Source organism: Elephantulus edwardii, unplaced genomic scaffold (genome assembly GCF_000299155.1).
Source record: "Elephantulus edwardii isolate Elephantulus edwardi_28Jun2011 unplaced genomic scaffold, EleEdw1.0 scaffold00151, whole genome shotgun sequence".
Taxonomy (NCBI): Eukaryota; Metazoa; Chordata; class Mammalia; order Macroscelidea; family Macroscelididae; genus Elephantulus; species Elephantulus edwardii.
In genome coordinates this window covers 1,840,588-1,851,227 of record NW_006399901.1, presented here as the reverse complement: position 1 = coordinate 1,851,227, position 10,640 = coordinate 1,840,588, and the positions used below count along the sequence as shown (strand labels likewise).

The window sequence follows — 10,640 nt, the reverse complement described above, 5'->3', positions numbered from 1 at the left end:
TTTGTTGATGGGCACTTAGGTTGTTTCCAACTCCTTGCTGTCATGAACAAAGCTGCGATAAACATGGGTGTGCATATATCTGCTTGGGTGGGAGTTATGGTTTCTTTGGGGTATATTCCAAGTAGTGGAATTGCTAGGTCAAATGGTATTCCTATTTGCAACTTTTTGAGAAAGAACCATACTGCATTCCGGAGTGATTGCACCATTTTACACTTCCACCAACAGTCAATAAGGGTTCCAGTTTCTCCACAACCTTGCCAGCAATTGCTTGCTGTTCTGCTAAATTTTACTGTTCTTACGGGGGTGAGATGATATCTCATAGTTGTTTTGATTTGCATCTCTTAGAGCTAGGGATTTTGAATATTTCTTTATGTGTTTGTTTGCCATCTGAATTTCTTCTTTGGTGAAGTGTCTGTTCATATCCTGTGCTCATTTTTTAATTGGATTGTTTACCTTTATCTTGTTGTGGTGCTCGAGTATTTTATAAATTCTCCTTATCTGACATGTCATTACCAAATATTTTTTCCTAGTCTGTGGCTTCCCTTTCTATTCTGTTGGAGAAATTTTTGGATGTGCATAGGGATTTGATTCTTAGAAGGTCCCATTTATCTATTTTATTTTCTCTTGGTTGTAGATTTTTCAGGATGCTTGGAAAACTGTTTATGTTGTTGTTATGTGCCGTAGATTTCAATAAAGTTTTTAAAAAGGGCATAACTTGAAAAAGGAGAGGTATGAGCAAAATAATTTTGTCACTATATAACTATTGAAAATGAGTGATGAGTAATGGGATTCAGTCTACTATACCTTCTACTTTTGTATATATTTGGAATTTTTCAAAACACAAAACTTTTAAAAACATAGTACAAAGTAACTCATTGGTCTCACTTTTGGGGAACAGTGGGTGAATGGTGAAGACTGTGACAAACTAGAGAATACATGTTATTTGAAAGATATCTTTCAGTGATTGTGGCATTGTGGAATATGCATCCAGTTATTTACATTAACCTAGTTATTTCCTCGGTACCTAGATGCAACTAGGAACCTGTAGTTGCCAGAGACCAAATGCTTCCTTTACCTTCATACACTGGGCCAGGAACTGTCTGTTCTTCCAGAAAGGGCTTATCTCTTTTCTCACAATGTTTCTTTCTGCATATCCAGCTTGTGGTTCCAAATTGCCTTTGAGCTCCTTGTTCTTTCAAGGTCCCAAAATTAAAAATTCATCTCCACAGAGTCAGAATCCACTTGGAACTGAGTTTGTTGTGTACCGTAGAGTTGGAACACACTCATAGCTGACCCTCCTGTGGGTTTTCAGAAGCAGTTAATTGCACAGGAGGAGACTGCCCATCCTTCTCCTGCAAGGAACAGTTGGTGGCCTCAAACCGTGTGCCTTTTTGGGGCTGCAGTGCAGCTTCTTGTCACTGGGCCACCAGAGTTCCCTTCTCTTGAGTTTGTGAGGCTGTAAATCTAATAGGAGGAGGTTGCCCATCTTTCTGTCTTGGAGCTGCAGATGGATTTGAACAATTAGTGAGACAAAGCCTTTGCATTAACATCACAACTCCATATGTTATCACCAAGTCTCTGGGGAAGAAAGAAGTCTAAATTTCCAGGACACAATTTGATTGATTCCACTGGTCTTTGATGTCTAATACTGAGCCAATTAGTTTTGGCCTGAGAAAGTCTAATAGTATATGTATCTTTCAGCAGTTGCTTAGATGCCAACTCTGCAATTTGAAGGCAAGTGCCACTTGTGGCTGACAGAGCCATTCTGCTTATTTATGTAGCCAGACAGCAAGAGTTTTGGGGATGGACCTGGACAACTATAATATACTAGGGCATAACACTGAGAGTACTGATTGATAATTACTAATAATTCATCAACATTATCAGTAATGTTTCTTTATTTTGGTTTGTTGTTGTTGTTTTAAGTGCCATCAAGTCATAGATGACTCATAGCAACCCTATGAATGAAAGAACTGAACACTTGTATAACTTTGGTCATTTCTCCATGTTCATAGTTTCCAGAGGCAAGTCATTTCCAAAGTGGATGCCACTCCTGCTTCCAAGCTTATTTTAATTGGGAAGCTCCACCAAACACTGTCCACCGTGGGTAATCATTATCACATTTGGCACATCAGTGTTTAGCATCACAGTGACCACAAGTTACCTCTGTACAGCAATGCAGAGACCATCAAGTATCCATCAAATTTAACAATGGTTACCTCTGAGGATTAAGACTTCAGGATACCAAGAGGGATGGATCTTCATTTTCTACCCTTATTTTTTGGTCAATTTTTTGTGAAAAAAGTTTATAAATCATACTGGTTTTTCATGAGATCATTCATACACATTTTTGTAACATTAATGACAATCATTCTCTTAATTCACCATTTCTTCCCTTTGTTTTGACCTCTCTGTGTTCTAGTGCAAATTTCAGAGTCTTTTCTAGCACCCATTTTGATTTTTTCTATCTTTCCGATCTTGGTAATGACCTTTTGCTTTCTTCATGGATGATGTCCTTGATGTCATCCCATATCCCTTCTGGTCTTTGGTCATTAGTGTTCAAGGCATCAAATCTATTCTGAGATGGTTTTTTAATTCGGTTAGGATAGACTCAAAGTCTTGTTTTAGTTCTCATGGACTTTCTCTGTATGCATCTGAAAGTCACACAACCGATGCCTTTGAATTGTGGCATTGGTGTAGAATACTGAATGCTCATGAGCTGTCAAAAGAACAAACAAAAATATCTTGGAGGAAGTGTAACCAGGGTTCTTCATAGTGGCAAGGCTGATGAAACCTCATCTCACATACTTTGAAGCATATTATCAGCAGGGACTAGACCTTGGAAAAATAAATTTAACTGAGAAAAGTCAGGGGAGAAGAGGATGACTCTCAACAAGATGGACTGACCCAGTCACTGACCATAACAACAGGCTCCATGTCAGAGATCATGAGGATAGTACTTACTGGGTAGGGTAAGTTCCAATTTTCATAGAGTCAGTATGAGATAGTCTACTCAATAGCACCTCACAACAGCAATAAATGACAATAACTTGATAAAACGAATTATAATGTCTGACTAATATACTGTATATAGCCTTTTAATTCACCCAACTTAGTCATTTATTTTTATTTTCCTTTCCCTCCTTTCCAACCCTGCAGAACATTTAAAATTTATTTTATCTGTCTATAAACCTTTCCTCAGCTTTTTATAATGTTGTTATTGTGGCTATGTGATGTTGAGTCAACTAAGACTCATAGTGACCTTATGAACAAAGGATCTGAACTCTGCCCTATCCTGAACCGTCTTCAGAATCTCTGTTATACTTGAGCCTATTGTTACAGTCACGGTGTCAGTTCATCTTATTGAAGCTCTTCCTCTCTTATACTGACCCTTCACCTTTCCAAGCATGATGTCTTCATCCAAGGATGGGCCCCTCCTAACAACATACCCAAAGTATTTGAGCAGTTTTGTTTTCCTTGCCTCCAAGAAGTATCCTTGTTGCACTTTCTCCAAGACATATTTGTTTGTTCTTTTGGCAAGCCGTAAGATATTCAGTACTCTTCTGCAACAGTGCAATTCAGAGGCATCAATTCTTCTTCTGTCGTCTTTAGTAAGTGTCTTCCTTTCAGGCGCATAAGAATAGAAAAGGCCATGGTTTAGGTCAGACACACCTTAGTCTTTAAACTGACATCCTTGTTCTTTAGAACTTTGTTCTGCTGTCTTTGACAACAGATTTCTCCAGTGCAACATATAATTTGCTTTCTCGATTCCTGTTAGCATGAGTGTTGATTGTGGATCCAACCAAGATTAAACTGTTGGCAATTTCAGTTTCTTTCTCTATCATGATATTGCCTATAGGCATAGTGGTGAAAATTTTTGTTTTCTTGATGTTGAGATGTAATTCATGTTGAAGGCTATAGTTTATGATCTTCTGCAGCAAGTATTTTAAATCCTCCTTACTTTTGGCAAAAAAGGTTGTATCACCTGCATAATGTAGGTTGTTGATGAGTCTTCCTCTGATCCTGATTCTACATTCTTCTTCATAAAATCCAGCTTCTTGAATTATTTGCACAAAAAAGATTGGATATGGAGAAAGGATACAGTCTTTTTATAATACTGATCTTGTATCATATAGTCCATTGGTGATGAACTTATTTAGGTTAACATAAAGGTCCTCTGGGTGCATCCATGTTATGCAATGCTTCAGGCTTCTCTCTTTTGTGTGTTAATGCTGAATTCTTTGTTCCCCCTACTTTCTGTGCTGAGTACATTTTATGTTTTTCTTACTATTTCCTTCAGTGCTATCATTTCAGTGTTTTCTAAGATGTGATGATTTTCCTCTTTTTCGTGTTCATGAGACAGTTGACTAATTTTATTTGAAGCTACCTTTTAAGCTACTGTTTTATTTCCAAGTCATAAACAGTTCCTTTTAAGCTACTGTTTTATTTCCAAGTCATAAACAGTTCCATTTATTTTAGAATCTCCTTGACTTCTTTACAATTAGAAGTTCCTGTAACAGCATTTCTTATTCCTTTTTACTTTTTAGTTGTCATCATTTATGCACAGATACCAGTTGTTTCCTATTTTTAGACTCATATTTATTGTACTTTGTGTATTTCTGTGTCTGGTTTCTTAATGATGCTGCCATGGGTGCTAATTTCAGATTTTGTCTGTCATTGTTGGCTCTTGGTCCAAAGAATGTCCTTTAGGATTTCTTGTAAGATAGATCTAGTTTTCACAAATTCCCTTTCCTTCTGTTTATCTGAAAATGTCCTAATTTCATCATCATATGTGAGGGACAATTTTGCAGACTATATACTTCTTGGTTGGCAATTTTCTTCTAGTTTTTGGGTTTTGTGTTAATTTTTTAGTTTTGTTGGGTTTTTTTTCTGAGCTTCTTTCCATTGTCTTTCTTTGTCTTTAATTTTGAAAAATTTGATTATGCTCTATCTTGGTATATTTCTTTTGATATCTGTTAGGGGCTGATCTTTGTTCTTGCTCAGTGAGTGAAGCTGCAGGAGGTGCATGTGGGGCTCAATATTGCTGCTATCTGTTGCCTGGTGGGGAAAAGAAAAACAAAACAAAATGAAAGCAACAAAAATATACAAACAAACAAACAAAAAAACCAAGATTCAATAGTACATGAAAGCAGAAAAACCCAAACTGAGAAACGTTCAAAAGGCAGAAGAATCAGAATAAAAAGTGAAAAAAAGAGGGAGCAAAGAGTAAAGTAAAAAAGATCCTGGAGTTGTGTGGTTCGAATCCACCAGATGCTCTGCTGGAGAAGGAGGGGCAGTCTCCTTCTGCGCCAGTGGATCTGATTGACAGTACACAACAGGGTGGGGAGGGTGGAGATCGAAATAATGGAAGACACACACACAAAACAAACACCCGCCACAATAATAGAAAGGTGTAAAAATCAAACTTGTTATTGTTGTTGTATACAGTCAAGTCAACAGACCATACATAGCTGACCCTCCGGCAGGTTTTCAGAGGCAGTTAGCTAATCTCAAGGGAGGAGATTGCCCATCCTTCTCCTACAGAACAGCTGGTGCCATTGAACCACATGCCTTAGGGATTGCAATGCAGCTTCTTGCCACTAGGGTGCCAGAGCTAGCAAACAAAAAATCCAAAAAGTGTTGGGAAACAAACAGACAAAAAACTAAACAAAACCAAAAAACAGGAAGGGACCTTGGAAGAGGGTTGCCTGGGCACCCGACTGGCATTTTTGCCACTGCTGCAGTGGATGGAGGAAAGGTGTACGATCTAGGAGAGTTTGTTTGCCAGTATAAGAAAAGTCTTTGGCTATTCAGTCAGATATCAGTGACAGGTGACTGAATCCCCAATATATAATCCAGGTTAATGATAGCACCTCTTCTGGTCTAGGTGATCTTGAGGGTCAGAGCACCCAGCCAGGGATGGAATTTCTGCTGGCCTCACAGGAGCTTAGGGCAGTCTGCCTGACGAGGGAGGTTGTCCTTTCCAGTCCATGGCCTAAGTGCAGACTGAGTACCCAGGCGGATATGGAGAAACAGTCACTGCCAATCTGAGCCACCAAAGGATGGTGCACTTCACTGAGGGTGCACTGCTCAAAATATAACTGTGGTAAGTCAGGTGTCCCCAAGGGTATGAGAGAGAGGTAAGGACCCCAGTCAAAGATGGTGCCTTCACTCATTCAGTGACTGACTGCAGGTCACGCATGGCACCATCTGTTGGCTCCCAAAGGGGTTCTCTGAGTGCAGGACCATCTGTATACAAAATGGCTTGCAAGTGGAGCTGGGATGGACCAGCAGAACGCTGCCATTTATCTGGTTGGTAGGAACACCGCTGGAAAATCACTTCCCTGATCCCCAGCAGGGTGTGGAGAACAAAAGGGTAGATCAAACCTTTCTATTCTTCAAACAGCTGTTGATCCCAAGTTCCCAAGCTGGCTTGACCACTGATTAAAGTAATCACATTGTTATGTTTATAGTTTGTGCTCCATCAGTCTTCTTATTCAGCATGTTCATTCAGTTTTGGAGTGTAGTAAGTTTACTGTGCAAAATTATTTTCTTAGCTATCAGCTTTGACTTTCACTGCATGACTCGTGATGGGGTTGGTCTATTTTCCCAACAAAATTTAAAGTGAGCAAGTTTAGCACCATAAAATGGAAATCTCACTACCAACAAGGAAGGATAAGCAGAGAATGCAGCGTATCCTTTGGGGCCATAGATTCCTGTTCCAGTCAGACCAGGAACAATAGCTGCAGCTCAGTGTGAGCTAGAGCTGACTTGGGATTGCTGAGCCAGAACCAGGGCTAGGGCCAGGGGCCTTTGCCCAGGCTTTCTGGAGGACACAGCTGGAGACACGATAACTGAGAAGATGAGGGGCATTTTGTAACACTGACTTAAGTAGTGAGGTTGAAGACCAAGGGTCTGCAAGCATGCCTGAGAAGTTGTCTTGACTGAGGAATTGTCTCCTGCTGCCAACCTGAACTGCAACTTGCTAACTTCCCTACTAAGCCCCTTACAGGAGCTAACTATAAATGTGGCCCCCTGAGATCACTTCAGATGCAGTAGTAGAGAGCCCTGCACTGTCGAGAGCCTGGTTGGTGTTAAAATAGGTGCAAGAGTAATGGAGTATGTCTGACCTCATGGGGGTTTGGCTTTGGGTAGATGTTTGGGTAGAGGACTGCTCCTTTTAGTAAAGTTTACAGAGATCAGTTGTAGTCTACACATGGTGTCTGACTCTTTTAGCTTAGCAAGTTTTCCCTTCATTTGGTATTTTAAATACTTCTTTATTTTTTTCTTGCTCTTGGATCGGTTCTATCTTTGTTTTCTGCCATCTTGGCTGAAGAAGGTTATGGGCTTCTATTCTCCTAGTCCACTATCTTACCCACAAGTCTGACTTTCTACCCTTCTGTTTTTAAATTCTTTTCTCTTTACAAGCCTTAATTTTTCAGAGCAGTTTTTTTCCCCTCAGAGCAATTTTTAAATTACTGAAAAACTGAAGAGATAATACAGGGTTCCTAAATAACCTATACCAAATTTTCTCTATCATTAATATATGAGTATGAGACACTTGTTTATGATCAATCAATGTAATAATATTGATAGCTTAGTCCAAAGTTTGTTTTAAATGCCTTTGTTTTAACTTAATGTCCTTTTTCTGTACCAGGATCCAATGTAAGTTATCAAATTACACTTGGGATCCCCTTAGATGTGACAGTTTCTCAGATGTTCCTTGTTTTTAATTATTCTGACAGTTGGGGGGGGGATGTTGGTGAGATATTTTGAAGGATATTTCATGAACAGAATTTGCCTATGGTAAGAAGCTGCACTGCAATTCCCAAGACAGTTTTTTATCACAGGCAAACTATATCAGCTGTTCCATGGGAGAAGGATGGATAATCTCCCGTGTGATTTATAGCCTCTGAAAACCTGCTGGAAGTCCAGCTATAGGTTTGTTCCAATTTTACTGCCAAAACCAACAACATTTTTCTCATGTTAAGGTTGAGATTATAGGTTATTCAAAGAGAGGCCATTTTTATTTCATCACATTAGTGGACATTCCAACATGATTTATTTTAATTAATGTTTACAGAGTATATTGGTTTTTCCTTCAATAATCCATACACATTTTTGTTTTTTGCTGGAGAAGTGTCCTGAACATACCATGGACTGCCAAGATAATAAATAGGTCTGTCTTGGAAAGGGTGAAACCAAGTTTCTCCTTAAAGGCTTCAATTTTGTAGCTCCATCTCTCATACTTTGAGCATATGGTTAGTCCTTGGAGAAGGACATCATGCTCAGAAGGGTGGAGGGACAGTGTAGGAGAGGAAGACCCCCCAGATGAGATGGATTGTTAAAATAACTAGGGTAGTGGGGGTAGAGGTGTCGGAATCATTGAGACTGGCTCAGGACAGGGCAGGCTTTAAAAGCTGTTGTACATTGGGTTGCTATGAGTTACAGGTGACTCAACAGCACATAACACAACATTAATGACAAGTGATTCTATCTCTGTCTTACTACTGCTGAATAGGAACCAATCTGTAATGGTTCATTCATTATGATTCTTAGCTGTGAGTCACAATGGGAGGAGATGGCCCATCTCTCTCTGGAGAAATAGGCAGTAAAGAGACATGGCCTTTAGGCTAGCAACACAACTTCCTTCAGAGTAAACATTATTGAAGTAATTAATTAATTACCATGTCTAATTAAACTTTCATTTTATATTTCCTTTTTCATCTAACTTATCTATTCATTGATTCTTCCTTTTCATCTTTGTCCAGCCTCCAAGATTGATCTTTTCACTGTAAAATTACTCTCTCCTCCTTCTGCTTTCCATACTGTACTCTTTGTAAGGAAGTCACTATATGCAACTCACACGTTAGGAGTGAGGCGTTCTCTTTAAGAGTGGGACCACACGTTAGGAGTGAGGCGTTCTCTTTAAGAGTGGGACATCTGGCTGGTGGACATGGCCGCTCAGCATCAGGCCCCGCATCTGAGGCCCGCTGCCCAGGCCCACCGTCATGGGCATCGGAGCCAGGCGCCGTGTTCCGCCTGCCACCCACACTGCTGCCCCTGCTGCCCTCTGACCACCTGGAATGGAACGATCCTATTCACGCCCTGCGGATAAGTGTCGGGGGGCTGTCCGTACTGGAGTCCATGACCAAGGCCACGGACCCCCGCTTCCGACCTCGCTTGAAGGTCATCGTGGTCTTCTTCCTGGGGGCCGCTCTGCTCTGGCTGGTCTATGCCCACTGCATACCCTCTGCCAGGCCAACCCGCGCCCAATGTTCACAACCAGAGGGTGGAGCTGGGAGTCCCAACTGCTATGACGACACCTACCCACTGTCCCCACCCCAGAAGACCCCTGGGGGCACCCGCTACCATCTCGCTGACATCGCCAACCTGGACACCGAGTCCCGGGCCCAGAAGGAACACATCTGGTTCAGTTACCTGAAAAGGGGCTACCTGACCCTGTCAGATAGCGGGGACCGGATGACCGTGGAGTGGGACTGACCACCAGGTCCTGGAGTCTCACCTGGCGGAGAATGGGCGGGGCATGGAGCTCTCGGAGCTGATTGTCTTCAACCGGAAGCTGTACTCCGATGACTGCCCAGGTGTGATCTACCACATCGATGGCGCCAGGTCGTGCCCGGCGTCATCCTGGCTGATGGGGACAGCACCGTGGGCACAGGCTCCAAAGCTGAGTGGCTGGCCGTGAAGGACGAGCGTCTGTATGTGGGCGGCCGGGGCAAGGAGTGGATCACCACCACAGGCGAGGTGGTGAATGACAACCCCGAGTGGGTGTAGGTGGTGGGCCACAAGGGCAGCGTGGACCACGAGAACTGGGTGGCGAGCTACCACGCACTGAGGGCAGCATCCAGCCACCAGGTTAGCCATCCACGAGTCGGCCTGCCGGTTCTTCCCGCCGCGCCGGGCCAGCCAGGAGCGCCACTGCGAGAACGAGCGAACGAGCACGGCGCACCAACCTGCTGCCTCCCCGACTTCCAGGACGCGTCCCCACACACGGCTTCTCCTCCTTCAAGTTCATGCCCAAAACCGACGACCAGATCATTGTGGCACTCAAGTCCGAGGAGGACAGCGGCAAGGTGGCCGCCTCCATCTCGGCCTTCACGCTGCACGGCGGCTTCCTCCTGCCCAAGCTGCGCATCCGCAGTGGCGAGTACGAGGGTGTGGAGTTCAGCTTCGAGCACTAGGGGGTGGAGTCCATCTGAGCATAGAAAGGTCGAGACCTTGAGACAGGGGAAGGACTGCCCCTTCCTGCGGGCTTGTGGTGTTTCCTTCCTGGGAGGGGGAGGTCCTGGTCGGGAATCTCCAGAATAAGGGTTCAGTCCCAGGGCCACTTCAGTCCACAGAGCAGGGCCAAGTGGCCAGGTCACTTGTGCACTATGTGTGGTGGGAGCAGCTGGTCACTGCATCCTTGCTAGGGCCTCTGCTCCTCAGTTCTGCACTGTCCTTTAGGCCCTCTGAGTTTTCCTCCCTCCCGTTTGCTCACTGATTGATAAATGTTCATCGAGTACCCGTATAAAAAATTTAAAAAAAAGAAGAAGAATGGGACATCTGTGTAAATGGCTTAGAATGTTTCTGCATGGGGTACTTCCATTTATACAGTCATCTGTTTATATAATTAC

At 42.7% G+C, this 10,640-nt stretch overlaps 1 pseudogene; it reads left to right on the top strand.

Moving 5' to 3' along the window:
- The first annotated feature begins 9,063 nt into the window (after positions 1-9,063).
- On the top strand, positions 9,064-10,205 carry LOC102863826 (annotated as a pseudogene).
- Positions 10,206-10,640: the final 435 nt, after the last annotated feature.